This window comes from Propithecus coquereli, unplaced genomic scaffold (assembly GCF_000956105.1).
Source record: "Propithecus coquereli isolate 6110/MARCELLA unplaced genomic scaffold, Pcoq_1.0 Scaffold263, whole genome shotgun sequence".
NCBI lineage: Eukaryota > Metazoa > Chordata > Mammalia > Primates > Indriidae > Propithecus > Propithecus coquereli.
In genome coordinates this window covers 629105-648252 of record NW_012148208.1, presented here as the reverse complement: position 1 = coordinate 648252, position 19148 = coordinate 629105, and the positions used below count along the sequence as shown (strand labels likewise).

Below are 19148 nucleotides of genomic sequence, written 5' to 3'. Positions count from 1 at the left end.
TATTTGGGGACTGTTTCTTGTCTGTGTACCTATGCCAAAAAACAAAACAAAAAAATTTATGATTACTTTCTTGTTCCAACTTTAAAAGGTAATAATTTTTTTTAAGAAGGAAAGAAATGTAGCTGAAAATTGAACAGTTAAATTCTACTAGAATTTCAGTGGTTTGGTAGGTAATGTTGACAAGGGGAAAGATTGGCTTGCCTTAGGTATAGCTTCTGAAATTGAGAATTAGGGATTTAGGAAATTCCCAAAGTGCCTGGCATATTCTAATAGGAGTACTGATATAATTGCAAATATTGTTATTTTTAAGTTCACATGTGAATTCCTTCCTTCTAAGTGTAAAGATTGTTTGCTACTTCTGTTAGCATTCCTATCAGAATTTATAGTCAAGGCTCAATTTGAGTCCAAGATCTATAATTTGGGGCATTTGACTTAACCGGCCCTGCTCAGTGTCTGTTTCCCCTCTATAAAATGGGATAATGCCTTCTCTGCTCATTTCACTGAGTTACTAAAATCAAGTAAGGTCATGTTCATTAAAGCGCTTTGTAACTGCTAAAGCATGTAGCTTACTTAATGATTGCTACCATTCATCCTGTCAGACCTGCCTCTTTCTCACAACTATTTGGTAGGTCACTAGTGAGGGTGGCATGATAGCCCAGAACTACATCTGTAATGTACGGCCACCTCTTAGGAGTATTTGTTTTATACTTGTACTAGGGAGTGGACAGTTTTAGATTGTTGCCTTTTCACCCTTTAATTTGTTTTGTTTTTTAGAAAAGTAATATTTACGTGTTTATTGTAGGGAAATTAGAAAATATAAATCAGTAAAAAGAAAAAATAAGTGCAGAAATAATTACTGCATTTATTTTTATTTAACTTAAAACAAAAATTCAATTATGAACATGTATTTCCTGTTTTTATTTATCACTTTATATATAATACAGTATATCATTTCATATAATTTAATTTTCTTATGTAATATTTTAATGGCCACATAGTATTCCATAATATAATATACCATAATTTATTTAAAACCAGTTCTATTTTTTTTATTTTGACATTTAATGGCTATTTGTAATTTTTTGCTAGTAGAAATAATAGGTATTGTGAACATCCTCATGGCTAAATATTTGTACATACCCTCCATTTTATTTAAAAAAAGGGTAAATCCTAGGTATGGAATTGCTACATCAAGGGGCATGTAACATTTTAAGGCATCTGATTTTTTTTTTTACAGCTTTATTGAGGTATAATTGATATATAATAAACTGCACATATTTAAGGTGTACAATTTGATAAGTTTTGACATATGTGTGCATTCATGAAGCCATTACAATTAAGATAACACCCCTTTGTAATCCTTCCCTTCAGCATCTTGCATCCTTCATCCCCCAAGCCCAGGCAACCCCACTCATCTATTTTCTTTCACAGTAGATTAATTTGCATTTTCTAGAATTTTATGCAAATGGATCACACATTATAAATTTCTTTTTGTCTGGCTTCTTGCACTCAGGATAATTATTTTGGGATTTATCCATGTTTATTGTTACCACATATCTATCGATAGTGTATTTTGTTTTGTTGCCGAATTGTAAAATTACATCATACGGATATACCATATAATTTATTCACCTATTGATGGGCATTTGAGTTGTTTCAAGTTTTTGGCTATTAAAAATAAATCTACTTTGGACATTTGTGTACAAGTCTTTGTGTGGACATAAGGCATTTGATATTTACTACCAAATTGTATGCTGGAAAGGTTATACAGTTGGTATTTTGAAACTGAAAAAGTATAATATGAGAGAAACTATAGCTATTTATTTTCTTAGGATTTTTGGATATAACTTAACTGAATATTGTTAAGAAGTTTGAAATTAACAGAGGTTAATAAGCACATCCTAACAACTGTAAACCATTTTAGAGTTTATTTTGTTGAAGTACTTTCTTTTATCAATTCAGTAAATGTATTATGTGGAAAGCAAGGATCTTTTGTTTTCCTTTAATGAACTAGTATTCATAAACAATTTATATTTCCCTGTCAAATGATGGCTTTTGCATAGAACTTGAATAACAAAAGGTAGTAGGATAAGTTTACTGAACTTCACAAAAGGTGTTCCGGAATCTGGTTTGGAATAGATGCCAAACTGTTTTTTCCCTTTTCTTTAGGTGCACGCTTGACTGAAGGAGAAGGGGGAATCTGAAGACTCCAGATGACATCAAAGCTACTTTTCAACAGCCTTTTCAATTTCCTTTCTCAGAAAGCAGAGGCTCAAATCTTGGAGACAGACGGTGAGAATATTTTCCCTGACTTCTTAAGGCTTAATCATTGTGACTTTAATATATTTCAGGCAATTCTTTCTCAGTTATAAATTAGCTTGTAATTACCAAATGAGTATTATGTGCTTTTTCTGTGCATGTTATTTCATGAGACAGTGTGGTTAAAAAAATGAATAAGATACAATCTTACCTTTAAGGAACTTACAGGGAAAGAATAAACATAGATAAATAAATGTAATCAAATAGTAAATGAGGTTAAATGCCATAAGAAAAACACAAAAAATATCCCTGAGAATTCAATGTATGGTTTACTATGAGAGGGATTTCAAAGCTTGAAAGAAGAAATAGTATCGGTGTTGATGATACTTAATTTGTTTTTACCAAAAACCAGAGAAAATAGACAATTAATATAAAACCCGAAATAGCGATCTAATTTCAGATAAGAAGTTAATTACTGTTTTGAGGAGAAATAGAAGCATGTGTGATTATTGTGAGTTTATTATAGTATAAAGTCAGTGATTACTTTTGGAATTATATAAAATTCCTCTTATAAGACAAAGAGTATATTAGTATTTCTTAGAACTGCTAAAATAATTGGATTAAATTAACACAAGTAGGTGGGCAGTGCAACAAAAGAGATAAGTGAGTGGTTAATTCTGCTTGGATTAACACTCCTGTTTTCTAGTTTAGCTACAACCTAAATGAATGTGTCATGTCTTAAGCTCTCGGACCTTCTGCTGCTTATTTCTGGGCAGAAGCAATCCAAGTAAACTGGAAAAAGGTACAGTGATTGATTATTGTGCTTGTAGTTAGTTGTAAAGAGTTCACATTCAACTAGGTAACTGAAAAACTCTGGTCAGAAGAGAGGTAAACAGATATAGTATTCTAAAATTCAGTGTTTTAATTGACCACCGTGTTTCAAAGGGGATGACAAATTTGAGCCAAATTTGCTCTTATTTGCTCTTTACTTGTAGGCATAATATAGTATTATATACTAACTCCTTTTTCTTCATTATTCTAATTATATTCAGAAAACCTAGCGATGAAGTTATTTTAATCACGCCAATTAAATTCTTATCTTTTCTTGTAATTTCATCAAGAAAATCTTTGAAATACTATTCTAAAGAAACACAGTATAAAATTAGTAATTATTTGGTTGCTAGTCATTTTTCATATAGTCATATATTTTTTTCCTTAAAAATCAGAATTTAAAATAAACTAGGCTTTTATTTATAAATAATAAAAGTTCTTTCATTCAGGTTAAATTATCTGTTAATGACTGGTCAATAATCTCACATCTGCTTTTATATTTGACAAAGCATGGTTGATACTGAACCCCATTTCTCAACTTTTAATTGTGTTAAAGTTAGCATTGTAACCATGCATATTCCTATGACACCCATGATATAATTAGTTTGTTGTTCTTAATGTTTGTTTTACCAAGTAACCAGAATCATAAGTAACAATCACTTATGACAGTTGGATAAATAAATCAGACCAGTGTCTGATAAGTGTACCCAACCAATGAGTTGGGCTTAGAAAATGATCAAATTTAGGTCTTGCAGATTGAAGGGAAAAAAGGACAGATTATTTAAAATGTATAGTAAACAACTTTGAAAACTAAAAATTCATAAAAATGAATTATTAGTAGGGATTTCCTATTTTCTTACACATACTCAAAAATGTTTCAAGATTTTAAAAGTGATTATGTGAGTTGTGTGTTTTCTAAAATATGTTTTGTTAAATAGCCCTTCCTTTTGAATGAAGAGCCTGTGATCAAATATGCTTGGGAATTGTTGGGTTAAAGTATGTAATGCCTTTTCAGAAGACCTCTCATTATCCGGTACATTATGTCTCCAAAAGAAAGATTTGGTATATGTCTCAGGATACCAGTATTTGACAAGTTGAAGACTCTGAATTGATATATTTTATAAGGTTTTACAATAGTTTGTCATATATAGCCACTGTATAAAAACACTCACGTTGTATTTTTAAGTATATCTTTTTTTGAATGAGAGCCCAAAGTGGGGGTGATTGGGGAAAAAAGAAGAATTTGATTAATTGAATATTGCAAATCACACAGAACATGACGTGTTGGTAAAACTTTCCAGTATCTGAGGCCGGATTTCTCTTGCTCTTTTGTGAGCAAAAAATACAGTCACCCCCTGTAGTAACTAACAGAATAAGTTCACCCTTTACTGTATTTTATAGGACTTCACATACTTTCTATACTTTGTTTATCTCAGTGTGTAACATTTATTAGCTAATTTTGATAAAAAGTAACGATAAAACAGTGTATATCTTGGGTGGAATTAAATAACTGACCATAAATCAATTTAGCTTAAACATTGGAATATACTAATTTTCCCCCTAATGGAATTTTTATTGTTATATGTCATGATTTTTCACTGGGGAGACTTTTTTGTTGCGCTTTTTTTCTAGTTTGATTAAATTGTTGATGACTATTTCAATAGATGTCTTGGGTGTTAAAACTTTCAAGTTGGACATAGAGATAGCTATATAAGATACAAACATGGCCAGTGATTCAGCTGGTTCTGACAGGTTGGGATACCAAGTTGGGAAAGCAGGCTAATTGTGTTCATGGAATGCCTATCCCAAACTTCATAAACACTCCTCAAAGTAGTGTTCTTTGTTTAACAAATAACGCTTTGTAAAAAGTGTTTAAATTTCTACACCAAGTTTTCGAAGGAGACGTAGTGTTGGTGAAACCAAGATCAACCCACAATCTGGGTGAGTTATTTTACTTAGAATTAATTGCCTTAAACCAACTTGGCTGTCTGACTGGTGTTTCCCTGGCCTCGTGAATAACCCTGGTAAGAAAATCTGGATGCTCAGCTCAAAGGTAGCACCGTTAGTTTCCAATATCGCTTCCATCCACCCTTAATTCCTTTTCTCGCAGCCAACCACCTAGTTCAGAGCCTTATCATTTCTCATTTGGAACTCTGGTGCTGCCAAGCCCTGTGCTGACATCCTTGCCTTATTTTCTCACAGCCACCAGATCTTCCTCAAACTCCAGTTTAGTTGTGTTACTTCTCTAATCAAAAATAATTTAGCAATTCCAGTATCACAGTGACCTTAGGAAAGTAACAGGCCTTCCTTAATCAATCCTAGTGTTTACTATGGGAAACACTAAAATAATTAACATTTCTTCTGAGTTTGATGTCTTTAAAGAATTGACTTTTTTTAAGTCTTTTACTTAATATCTTAATTAATATAACTAACATCATTTGGGGAGGGAAATCCCTAGTATACTATGCCTCCATATTAACTCAGGTTTTTTTCTCTTCTTTGAAAGATTTCAAGTGACATAACTAAAATAATTTTAAAATGTGTTGATCATACTGTCAATATACTTTATCTACTTATAGAGACCCTGGTCTTTTTCACTTAACGGTGGTGAACCTGATATTCTCCTTGATTCTCTGCTACGTTTGCCCTACAACAACGTGACCTGTGGTTTGCACACCTGAAGTGTGATTCTAACAGTAGAGCTTATATGCATTTTATTTAGATAACTAGAATTTCTCCACTCTGGATTAGAGATATGCTAGTGATTTTCAAACCCCATTTTCTGGTTCGCTTTTGCCTGTGGAAACAATGTTCCCGGAACAATCTATGCAAGCTTCTAAGCTTGAAGCTTCATCTCTGGCCATTGCCACGCTTTGCACCTCTCGTCCCCACCATGATGCAGCCTGTCATCTCAGCTAGTGCTTCTCAAAATATCTGGAGCAAAAGACCAGTTTTTTTGTGTGTTTTTTCATTCATTTTTTTAGTAACTCACTTTTATTGTATTTTTGAAAAACTTCTGTCTATGACAGATTGGAAATTTTTAAAAAGACTACAAAATATAAATCCAAATCTTTCATCATTAAATTCAACAGACATCAAATTACTTTGTCACATTCTATAAAAGTTTCTAATTACTGACGATTTCTGCTCTTTGACTAGCGTAAAGTTTCTAGAACATACTGTGTGCTGCTGTGCGTCCTTTCTTGGGCTGGTGCCCACACTCCCTAAAGAATGCTAAAGCTCCTTTTCCAATTGGCGAAGTTTCGGTGATCCCTAGACCCTCCCCTTGCGTGGCACCTCTGTAGGGTGCTTGCCCTAGGAACAGTGTTCCCTGCCCTGTCACCCAGTCGTCTCCCCCAACCTCTACTTCAGTGCTTTCTCCACTTTGTTCATGTCTTCTCTTGAGTAGTATCTCACTACATGTTGATCGTATTTTTTCCTGACAAGATTGTGAGCCCACTAAGGGCTGGTTTCTCACTTAGTTATCCATCCAGCTTCAGCTCTTAACACATAGCAGCTTCTTTATAAATATTTATAGATTTGTTACTTCTTGCATGGTAAATTCAGCATCATGTAACTTCAGAGATGGGAGATTTTTCATATCCTCCTTTGTCAACTAATCTTCTTTCTAAAAGGGTCATTGTTTTCTTTCCCCACCTAGGTCTTAGGGACATTTCTGCACAGAGAACATTATTTGTCTGGCATAATTTTAGTAGAAATTCTTGAATTTAGAAAGTAGAGATTTTGTTTGAAGGCAAGAAGATTGCACTTTTTGACTTTTGCCAATAGCAGTTCTCAAATTTCTTGCTTTACATTCTTTAATTATTGAGAATCCAAGAAAGCTTTTGTTTATAATTTTAATATCAGCCGATAGTTACCATATTAGAAATTTAAACTGAGAAAAATTTTAAAACAAGAATTCACGAGTATGCATTCCATTAACCATCAAAACAATGGCACATGCCTAGTCTCTGGGCAACTCCACTGTACACTCATGAGAGAGAGAGATACAAAAAAGCAGATAACATTGAGTATTATGAAAGTAGTCTTGACCTCATGTGCCTCCTGAATGGGTCATGGGACCCTTGGGGGTCCTTGGAGCTCACTTTAAGAACTGCTGTCTAATTGCCAACAGAATATTCTGTATTTTTATTTCACTAATATTGTAACCTAGCTTTTGTGTTTGTAGATTAGTAAGTTTTCTTTTTAAATATCTGCAAGGCTTATCATATTACCTACCCTTCTATTAATGTCTAGACATAGAATGTGCTGGAACTTATTGCCAGCGTTGGCTTGGCAGCTATAAGATGGAGATGCTTACTCAAGGAGAAGTCATTTTATTTGTGGATACTCAGTAAGGTCATTCTTAGTCGTGCCCTGTCAGTAACTCTGGCTTTCAAGTGCCTAGCCTTTTGTACGACTTGTGAATCTCTAAATACTTCTCTTACGATGATTCTCCTTACTCTAGAGGTTTTGGAGGTTTGGTCATTTACTTAATGATTTCACAGAATGAAGTCGACGTCTTCTCTTGAGGGAGTGAGTAGGCTTTCTCTCAGTTCTTTCCTTCTTCTCTCCTTTGTGTGACCTTCCCCTCCACTTGCCTCAACCTGATCCCTGAGGCTGGCGCTCCTTTCCTGAGAGTACAGTCTGCTCTCTGGCAGACATATACTTGGCCTTGGTGGCTCCTGGTTTTTTTTTGCTGCCTACCCTCTTACCTTGGCTGATACTGTGTTAAATTCTTTCTGAGGTCTTAGCAGGACAGTCAGTCTCTAGAGTATTTGACGACTCTCTTCAAATTACATGAGTACTGGGTCTTCCCTGAGAGTTTTGGGAATGCATTGTGTACCTTTCGGCTGGATGAGAATACCAAGATGGCTGGCAGTTCAGATGCTTGATTTACCAACAACTCAACGTTCTTTTTATTTACAGTCTTTTTATTGTGTGATGATGTCATGGTGAGAGCTGGAGTTTGGAGACTTAGTATCATTCCGAGTGGCAGTCTAGAAGCACGAAGCTGATAGAATGTTGGCGGAATTTTTATCTTTTAATTCCACGTCCTAAACATAATAAGCCCTCAATAAATGTTTTCTGAGTTAATTTTTTCCTCATTAGTGTTGGATGGAACTCTTAACTCCAGCAACCGCATTGTAATTTAAGTGAGACATCTATCTGTCTCTTGTAGCTAAGGGAAATATGCCCTCACGTTGTTATGAAAAGGTACATATTGCTGTCTTGGTAAGCAAAACCTTTACCTAATACTTAATGAAGAATGATATTTGAAATGTACAAAATTAAGATTTCCAGCAGGATCTGATTCTGACTCTGTTAAATACCTCTACAAGAATTACTAGTTTTCTTGAAACTTCATACACATCATTTCAACACAGTGTTTAACAAACCTAGGCTTGACATATAGTAATCATTTTCATCATTCTCATCTTTCGAATTAATGAAGTTGCTATGAAATAAAACCCTGTCTTCGAGCACTATTTATGTTATACAAATTGGTTTCTAAATATTCAGATAAACCAACCTTCGTTGTTTTCAGAGCTCTTTTTCTTCAGCTCTCCCCCTTCTGCCTTATTTTGACCATGATTCCTTCTATGCACTAACTGGTCTACAATTTCTTCTCCCCTCCACGCCATCAACTCCACAGCTTCTGTTTTTGTTTTTTAATACACTTAATCATACCATTGCTTATAAACCTTCCACTGCCCACCAGATAAAGGCCCGCTCCTTGGCATGGCCTTGATTCAAAGTCCTTGGTCCCACTTGCGTTTCCAGCCTAATCTTTAGTCACATTGGACTGCCCCCTTCCTGTGTCACACTCAGCTCTTCCCTCCTTTGAGTGCTATTTCTGGAGCCTAGAGTGACCACCATTTCTCTTCTGCCTGGCTAGCCCTTACTTATTTTTTAACCATCGCTGATCACCATCCACACATGTACATAAGAACTAAAAACCTGGTTATAGCTTACTTTGTGTTCCTAGAGCACTTTTTACATACTTTAGCCATAGCATTTAACATATCCTAGCATGAGAGTATATACTCTCTTCTTCAGCACAGTGACTAAGGAGGAAATTCACATATGCTCTCCTGTGTTACCTGCTCACCAGGTATTATTACTCCACCTTTTTCCTGTCCCTTCAGGAAAGCAAGTCTGAATTCAAGGAAGTGAAAGTGTGGTTGTTACTCAGCACAATCTTAAATGTATCTTATTCCCTTATTCCTTTATTTTTCAAAAAGGGAATAATTTGTAACCTATTTGTCCGGTTTGGCAATCTCATCTGTGTTCTGGGTTCTTGGTGTGCTCTTGGCCGAAGAATGACCAGACACACCAAAGTAAGGCAAGCACGAGGTGAAATTTATTGAGGGGAAGCAAGATAGAATTATAGAGGAAGAGTAAGATACAGGTTTACAGAACAAGATGCATAGATCCCAGATGATGACCGGACCCTTTGTTGTAGCAAAAAAGACATTGGTTATGGTCTGGATCTTGTTTTATAGTGTCTGGTTAGGGACCTCCCCATGGTTCAGATGTCATCATGGAACTACTTTGATGGACAGTTGGGAGTTATGTGACCTGAATCTTACTGTGCATGCGGATCTTGCATGAGCCCCTCCGAAAGCCCGTGGGGGCGGTGAACCGCAATGTAGATTTAAGCTAATGACATAATTAGCCTTAAGTTGTCCTGAGTCACCTTCCAGACTCTATGGTACCTATGCCACTTGCTCCATGGGCTAGGGAATCCTCTGTTTTCTTTTGCAGTTGGTGAGCTAAGTTCTGATTGGTAGGGCGTTCCCTCCTCCCCCAGGTATGGCAGTCTCTAGGGACAGGATTAAGGTGGAGAAGTACCAAGATAGGGACCTGGGGCCTGCCCTTGCTCTTTCTCCCAGGTGGGGCAATTGCTTGAGGCAGCACCAAGGCAAGGCACCCACTTGCCTCACTAGGAGACTCAGAATCCCACACTATCTACCTAACATATTGAGTATTAATGAATTCTATATCTTACACTAAATACTCCTTAGAACTAATCATGATATACCTTTTATCTGATGATGACAAACTAACATGTCATAGATGGAGACACACTGATTTTAGGATATTACATTTTAAGGATTACAGCTGTTTGTTCCACTGGACTATTTATTTCTTGCGAGCTAAGACTGTTTTATTGATCTTTTTGTTGTTGTTGTTCTAGAGTGAAGATTTTAACACTTGGCTACTGTAGCTACTAAATTAAATTTTGTGGGTATTGCCAGGGAAGAATCAAACACCCTCTACTGGCATTAATACTTTCTCTTTTGGCCCATGCATTGGAAATGGTAAAACACAACAATAAAATGTCATGCTGATTTCTTATAACGGGACTGAGGTTGCTTTACCTTGTTTTACTTAATGTTCACTTTTACTATTCTGACTCTTAACAGTGTATCCATCATGTTAGCAATAAGAAATTTAGTAAACGTATGATGTAATTTCCCTTACCTGTAATTTTAGTAAGCTATATGAAATATGCATGAAGTTTGTGACTTAACCATCTAAAAGCTTATTTTTTAAAAAGTGAAAATTCTAGAGATAAATGTTGATGGAAATATTAACTTTGTCTTAACCTATCACTGTGCTACAAATCTAAAAGATACAAATAGAGCTTTAAGTTTTACATTGACTACACTAAAATATGGTCAAGAAAAAATTCGACCTGAATTCTTTAATAAGCACAGTGAAAGGGTTGTTTACTTTTGAGGACTAATAGCTGCCCCATCATTTGTGATTGCTTGCTTACATAATTTGTTACGAAAGAATGCTTCTAGGTAAACCATCTCTCCCAAATGCTTGTGATTTGTTCTATTCTGCTTGGGAAGGGTTAAGAGGAGACAACATCCTGTCAAAGACCTTGTTTTTAATTTTGCTTCTCACACTGGCACAGATCCTGCTAAGAGCAGCCCAGATTAGTTCGGAAAACCTTTGAAGAGATTTAAGATGTCCTTCAGCCAGTTTGAAGGTTTTTGTCTTGCAAATCCAGTACAAGGGCGCCTGCAGGCATCTCGACCCTTGCTGTGCTGCTGATGCAGCTCAAGGTCACACTAACCCGCCCTGTGACATTCAACAACAACAAAAAAAAATTATGCGGTGAAACTGCTTCAGCGTTCAGCCAACCAGCAACTTCCTTTAGTGAAGAACTGAGGATGAAGTCTTTTTTTCCCCTTTTTCTTTTTTTGGGGGCTCTGTGAATTTTTGCTGTAGGAAATAATCCCAGATTTCTGGTGTATGTGATGACAAGGTCATTTCTTAATTAGAACACATGTAAAGAACAAAGCTAAATGGCTTCAAAACAGCTTTGTAGTTGATGGAGAGGATTTAAATTATTTAAAGAGATAGTCACCCATGTATGATGGAAGCTGAATTCTAAAGGCATTAACTCCTTCATTCCCGTCTACTTGCCATTGCTTTGAATTCCTTGTGTCTGACTTTAGAGGGTTGCATTCTAAATGTAAGGAAATTTATAAATGCCCATTTTTAAAAGAGTGAAACATAATTTATAAGTCAAATTCTCAGATAAACTTTTAATGGAGACGTTTTCTCCCCATGACATTTATCTCCTGGAAATTTTATCAGATGGCTTGACTTAGGAACTAGGAATTATGCACTTCCCCCCTGGCAACAGTGATTTATTTATAATGTGTTGGAGAGGGGTGCGTAAGTGCTTCTTTATTGCCTCACCTTCTCTCCCTCACTTTTACTCATTTGTGATTTAGAAGTCTAGTTGAGCAATTTACCCCTGCCTCTTTAGAAATAACAGCACATATCATTCAGGTTTCTCAGCTTTCAAAGAATTGGTGTAGCAAGACATGCTTTTTTCCTAAGAAAAAAAGTAATTTTAGCTTAAAATGGACTTTAAGAAAGTTGTTTCTGAGCATGCATGACTTCTGAAAGCACAATGAAACCATGTCCATGAACACTCAATAGCCATGTTGCACTCTTTCTCCTTTGTGGGGCTTGTTTCCCCATGTTCCTCCTTTGTTGCCTGCAAGTGCTAACGACCAAATAAATTAGCTGGATAGCGTCCAAGCGAATTGGCTTTCTATGCTTGAGACTTAATGCGTATCACCTCTGCAGGACTGAAGCAAAACAAGAGTATTTTGATGGTTGATATTTCCTTTATATTATATATAGAAGCACACATTGCAGTTACTTCTTTATACACAAAATCACATCGTGTAAAGAAATTTAACTTAAAGATTATGATATTAGCAAAACAGTTTTCTCAGAATTCATACCCAGTTGCTTTCTCAAATGGATGTTTTCCTGTAAAAGTGACTGAAGTAGAATCAGGGCAAGTGCTTTATAAAGATGGATAGTATTTTAAGTGTGGTTATTAGAACTAATATTTTAGGTTTTGAGGACCACACTGAAAAAAATGTAAGTTTGAAGGGATGACATGATGGATTGCATAAGAACAATTTAGAATTAACCAGACTTATTATTCTGAAGGATTTTCCTCCTATCAGGAAGCAATTTCTTTGGGTCCATGGAAAGAAAAAGGATGTATACATTAAGATACGTGTTTTTAAGTATGGGTATTTTAAAAGATTCTGGGTTTGCAGAAGGGAAATGTTGGAAGAGAAATCTATATGCAAGGAAATGGTTAGTGTGATTCAGTGCGTCCTGCCCTTGCCTGGAGTCTGGTATGCCCTAAATGTCATGTATGACCCAAGCTCACCTGCTAGTAATTTCTAATTTACTGTCCTAATTCATCGATTTGTTATCACTAATTGTTCTTCATTTACTTCTGTGTAGTTTCCAGTACCTAAAGGGTTGAAAGGTTGCTGTAATTGGCACCCGCAGCTGCTCTTTCTTTTGACAGGGGATAATTTTGCAGCCTATGCTTTGTGTGACAGCTGCCTAATTGGGCATTCTCCCCTTGTAGCAAGCCTGCCTCCTCCAGCCTCCCTGCTGACAAATGGTGGTGGATTATAGATGAGGACACGCTGACCCATTCGACCTTGCTGAGACAGCGGGGAGGGGCCTCCTGCTACTTGAGGGAAGCTTTAGGTCATTTAGAGGACAAGGTCATGAGCCAGGTGGAGAAATGACATGATATCACATGACAGTAGCCTGATGACATGGTCAGTGTGTCAAGGACAAATGCATCAGTATCGATTAAACATTATTGCCATACTTCATTGAAGTCCCTAGTATTTCTTAATTGTTCCTACTGATTTTTTTTTTAAAAAAGGAAGAGTATAGAATAAGACACATGTATTTTAGCAATATTAAAGCAATTGTTTACATGAAAATAGAGCTGGCTTAGGAAGCGTCCTAATAAGTTTCTTCAGTTATTTAGAGTATTTTGTTCTTAATTATTGTTTAGTTTGCAGCCCCTTAACTATCAATACTCTTCAAGAGTTATTTGAAAATTAAGGCAGGCAAATTAAAATGAGGCAATCAATGTGTGTTTTTAAAAAATATTTAACAACTTCTTTTATCACCCTACTCAATGATTGGCATACCTTTTTTCATATTTTGAATAAAAGAAAAATAAGCCAAGTGAAAATGCCTAACTGAAAGGAGCCTCAAAACTATAGATTTGTGAGATCAAATATACCACTGTGCTACCGTAATTATAAAGTGTTAAAGATGCTTTTTAAATAATTTTTGAGGCCTGAAAGTATTTTTTTTTAAATAGCTCTAGCTTATACTTAATGTAAAAACTCGAAGGGAAATGAAAATCTTTTGGATGTCTTTTCATTACTGGTAATGCACATGTGTTTTTCTTGAAGAAATAGACTTGAGCTACTGCAATACATTTTTAAGTATAAGAGCTTAAGAATCCATGCTGAGTCTATTAACCCTATGTTAATACTTGAAAGTATAAGTCCATATAAACTGTGCTGGATAGTAGACTTTAGAAAAATGCCTTATTTTAAAAACAGTGAACAGTTGAATGCAGAGAATACTGATCATGATTCTCATTTCTGGAAAAACAATTGTTGTTGGGCACTGTTGGATCTAAGCCCTCAGTTCAACAGGAGGTAATTTTATGCCCCTGAGTTAAAAAAACGAGGAGTGGTAAAGTACGATGAATTAGTTCACCGAAGTAGACACATCTGTATTTTCATGGCACGTGCGTGAGAAATTGTGTGTGTATGTTTAATTTGGACTGTGCTGTGCATGTGTTTAACTGTTCTCAAACCCTGCCTCAAGCTTGGTGGGGGTTTAATCCTGTGCCCTTGTACACGTATGCTTGATTAGTAGTTGTGGTTATCTCAGCAGAAGACATACCGCCCTCCTCCTTGTATTGGTCGGGACCCGGGCATTGGGGAGTCAAGGCACAGGAGAAAGAAAAGAGATTTTACATTAGTATTCTATGAAAGCCTTACTGTCTGCAGAACAAATTGATTGCTCCGGTGTACCTGTGCTTGGCACCACTGCTGTGAGAGAAAGGTAGGGCTGTAATCTGTTTTATTGTATTACATATTGTGACACTCCAGGAATATTTAACATGCACTCTTTCTAAGGCACGTGCTACAAGTCTAAGTAAAAAAAAAAAAGGAAATAAATGAATGGAAAGTATGTAAGAGCAGTGGGCTACAGCTTTGTTTACTTCAGTCCGTGAGAGTTCATTTGAATAAGATAATTTTGCTGAAAGCGTCACTGGGAACATAACCTGATTGATAACGCGACCCTATAAAGTGTTCTGAGGCACTAATGTGCTTCTCTGCTTGAAATGTGTCAGGCAGAGATGAAATTCAAGCTAATATTGTAAGATTTTAACCACAGAATGGGAGAAGTCATGGAGGTAGTTATGGACATAATTAGTTTAGAAAATTGTTTTAAATTATTTTTCAGTACATATATTCTTAAAGGTTCCTACGCAACGTAATGCAGAAGATAAGAAAGAGATTTTCATTAAAAAAAAAGAGGTGGCCACCTTAAACTATATTAAGGAAATTAAGAAACGTATTATTTATTTTTTTCTTTCAGTAGTTTGACTTGTATAAACATTGTACTGTTTGACTCTGTTGTAGGAAAGGAGATTGCAAAACATTCCTTAGAGTTTTTTTTTTTTTTTTAATTTTGTGAATGTTTTTCAGATAGAGACTTGTACTGTACAATTTGGGATTGCTTAGTTTGAATTTCATAAATGTCTTAACATTTTACAAAATGATTAAAATATCTGTGATTGGAGTTTGACCCGTTGGCATTTGCAGGCATCCCTGAAATGTGGTCATAGCTGCACTTTTTAGGTTGGATATAAATCTGTACTGCGAGGGGAGAGAAGAAATTCCTCTGGTCCAAGCCTCTTGCCACATGTGAACTGCAGGTGCCCTTTGCCGCCTCTGTCCCCATCCTGATCCTTCGATTACAATCAGAGCACTTGATTTAGGAGAGAGGAACCAAAATAGCTCATACTAATACACCGGTGGGATTAAAGTTGTTTTCCATTGTTTGCTTTTATGTTCCTGAAATTAGTACATAGCTTTTCATTTTTTAGATTACATTTTGCTTCCATTTAAATGTGTGAATGTGTTCTGTATATATACTAATTATATGTCCTGAAGATGTCCTGATACAGGTCTGTGTAATCAGAGGCTGCGGACATTGGTCTAGACTTACTCATGGATACTTTTATAGAAAATGGACAAGTTAAGAAGCATTTTTAATCACTTGTAAATAACAAATACAAATATACTAAACTCTGACATAGAACACTGATGACAATGAACTGTTTGCGATCAGGGTGCCTCTAAAGGAAAGGAGATGTTTTCAAAGAACTTTGAACTCCATAGCAAAATTAAGACTATTACATATGTTTTCAAATGAATATAGCCATGGAAATTATTAGTATTGTATTTCTATATACCTAGTTTTATGGGTTTTTTTTCTTATTGAAAAAATGTATCAGAAATGTAGAGGAAAAACAAACCATAGAATTAAGAATTTGAATGTTTTAGTTTTCAGAATAAAACATGTTATTAAACTAGTTTTAATTTTAGTTTTAAATTTTGTAATTATCTTACAAATTTAGAAAATTTGGAGTCTTTCAAAAGAAATACATGGCATGCATATATTTAATAATTAGCCAAATAAGAAAGGGAAGATAAAGGGAACACCAAGTAGAGAAAATTGATATTTATATTTTCTTGGGTTTTTGTGTTGTTTTTGGTGGTCTTGTTTTATTGGTTGTTTTTTTTTTTTTTTTTGGTTTTTTTTTTGGTAGAGTGGAAGATTGTTTTTAACAGATAGGGGCTGTGCTTTGTTTACCAAAGTATCCACAATGCTTAATACTGTACCTAGCACATAATAACCGTTTAATAAATATTTGTTGAATAAATTAATAAAGCATACTCAAGCAACCTCTCCTCCCCCATATACTCTTTCTTATCTCTTCCTGTTTACAGTTTTAATTTGTCCTGTGCTCATGTAGTGAGTTTTTAGCATGTTTCTCTTCTGAAAGTATTCTAAGTATTGAAGGAACAGGAATTCAGTGTTTTAGAACCAGCCTAGGATCTGCATTTATAGAGTTGTTTGCTATCAGAGTAGTTCAAGTGACTGAGCCTCAAATTGTTCTTCCTCTGAAGGTGTGCTTAGAGTTCTTCTTCACCTCAATTTGCCTCTATTCCTTTCCCTCATATGCTGACCTGTTCTGTTGGATTTTTTTAAAGCTGTGAAATCTGTTTCTTATAGTTTAATTTTTTGCATTTAGCTACATTATGCTTATTAACCAATACCAACAAATTATTTTAAACATTTAAGAAAATTGCATTTTAACTTCAGTCAGAGAGATCTAAGTACTTTAATTTATGTAGTAAACAAACATTTGACATGTTATTATGACTATTAATTTAAGCCATGAAATGAAAGTCATTCATGAGAACAACTTTATGTGGGTGACACTTCTCTAAGCTCAGTTAATGAGCATCCAGTATTATTTGGTATCCAACATTAGCTAGACTTGCACTGGAGTTCTTGAGCATTAGGAACCTTAGGAATTAGTATAAAGAGTTCATTTAACTGATACGAGAACACTGGGCTTTAGACAGGTTGCTACTTAGCCACTGTTATAAAACTGCTTAGTAGCAGAGGTAAAACACAAATCACTTAGCTTTTTAAAAGGTGATTGTTTTTTTTTCTTCAGATGCTACCAACTTTTTGTTCAAGTTTATGCTTCTCATATAATAGTTGTTATATTGATATTAGCCAAATTTTATATCTGTAGCCACATTAAAGTTTAATTTATAACTAAACAGAATGTAAATCAAAGCAAACTGACATTTTGTGTGTATGTACACACACGCACACACATACACACACACACCTGCCCCCCCACCACACACACTATTGTGGATTAATTCCCATGGATATGGACCTAGTAGCCTTCTATGCCAAGAATGGGTGACAAAATTATTGGGTATCATCAAGAAAGATACAAAAAATTAAGAAGCCAACTTTATATAAAGTTACAGTATCTGTATTAGAATAAATTTGAGCATACAGTTGACCCTTGAACAGTGCAGAGGTTAGGGGTAACAACCCCCTGTACAGTTGAAAATTTGTGTATAACTTTTGACTCCCCCAAAACTTAACTACTAATAGCCTACTGTTGACTGGAAGCCTTACCCATAACATAAATAATTGATTAACACTTATTTCGTATGAAATATATGTTATATACTGTATTCTTATAATAAAATAAGCTAGAGAAAAAATAATATTAAGAAAATCATAAGGAAGAGAAAATATATTTACCATTCATTAAATGGAAGTGGATCATCATAAATGTCTTCATTCTCATCGTCTTCACATTAAGTAGGCTGAGGAGGATGAAGAAGAGGAGGAATTGGTCTTGCTGTCTCAGGGGTGGCAGAGGCAAAAGAAAATCCACATATAAGTAGACCTGCACAGCTCACACCTGTGTTGTTCAAGGGTCAACTGTGGTACAGTCACAAATAAACACATTATAGTCTGTTGATATTTAATACGACAATATTTTCTTTAATAGGATTGCCATGGCTGGGCAGAGAAAGAAGGCAGCCAACTGAAACTCTTGCCATGTGGGGACTTCCAAGGGGGGATATTTGCTAGGCATGGCTTCCTTCAAAGATAATTAAATGCTGAATTGTCAGAATTGAAGAAATGTTCTAATTCAGATTGTTCATGGAGAGATTCAACTCTACGGGCTAGAATGAAGGTTTGTTAGGTAGGTCCCAGCAGTGTATGGCAGATGAGTATCTGAATTAAAGACTGAGAAGGTGCATCCAAAAATCACATGCTGACAAATCTAGATTTAACTGTAAGTGGGACAGGCCTTCATCTGCATGGACTGAGATTCATGACTAGGTTTTATTTACAATACAGAAATGATCTAGACATTGTCAAAAAGCCAAAATGACCAAACATGGAGATAGTGGGGAAACTAGAGGGTAGTAGATATGTGGTTTGGAAACTTGGCAGTCTCACGCTCAAAGTTAAGTTTATAAACTTACAAGTCATAGGGATGGTGGCTAAACTGTTTCTAACCCTTTTCCTCCCATTAGTGGAAAAGAAATGTCTAGACCTCCTTCTTTATTTCAACTAATGGGCAAAGTGTTCAAGCAAATTATTTAAACTCTCTAAACTGCAGTTTTCCCATCTCCAAAAGGAGATTATTATAGTATCTACCTCTTTAGGTTATTATGAGGTTTAATTAAATGAGAAGATAGTGTGTAGTACCTAGAGCAGAGAGAGTGTGTGTATGTGTGTGTGTGTGTGTATGGTTTTTTTGTGTGTGAGTTTTTGTGTCTGGGTATAAAATAGCCAAGCCCTCTACTGATGTATTTTTATACTACTGTTAATAACAGAGGACTTGACTAGGTAACCATAATAAGATATGGTAGAGCTATCTGGGTATTTCAAAATCAGGGATACAGTCTTTCCATCTTTTATGTGCAGCCTGGTGAAGCTGTGTCTAAACTCTTATTCCCGTTTTTTACCTATTAATTAATTCTCAGATTTTAACCTAAAAAACGGTCTGTGACTTTAATAATATGATTCTTCTCCCAAAGCGTATAATC

General features: G+C 35.4%; 1 protein-coding gene across 3 annotated transcripts in view; it reads left to right on the top strand.

The window, feature by feature from the left end:
* The window catches only part of NRIP1 (nuclear receptor interacting protein 1), a 102157-nt gene that overhangs the window by 44094 nt on the left and 38915 nt on the right, over positions 1-19148 (top strand). For 2 of the 3 annotated variants that reach the window (XR_001137628.1, XM_012647363.1), the window contains exon 3: positions 2170-2292. The exons of the other annotated variant lie outside the window; for it this stretch is intronic. The gene's annotated coding sequence lies outside the window, so the exon portion shown is untranslated. Of the gene's footprint in view, positions 1-2169; positions 2293-19148 lie in introns of those variants that run through there. 3 annotated transcript variants of the gene reach the window in all.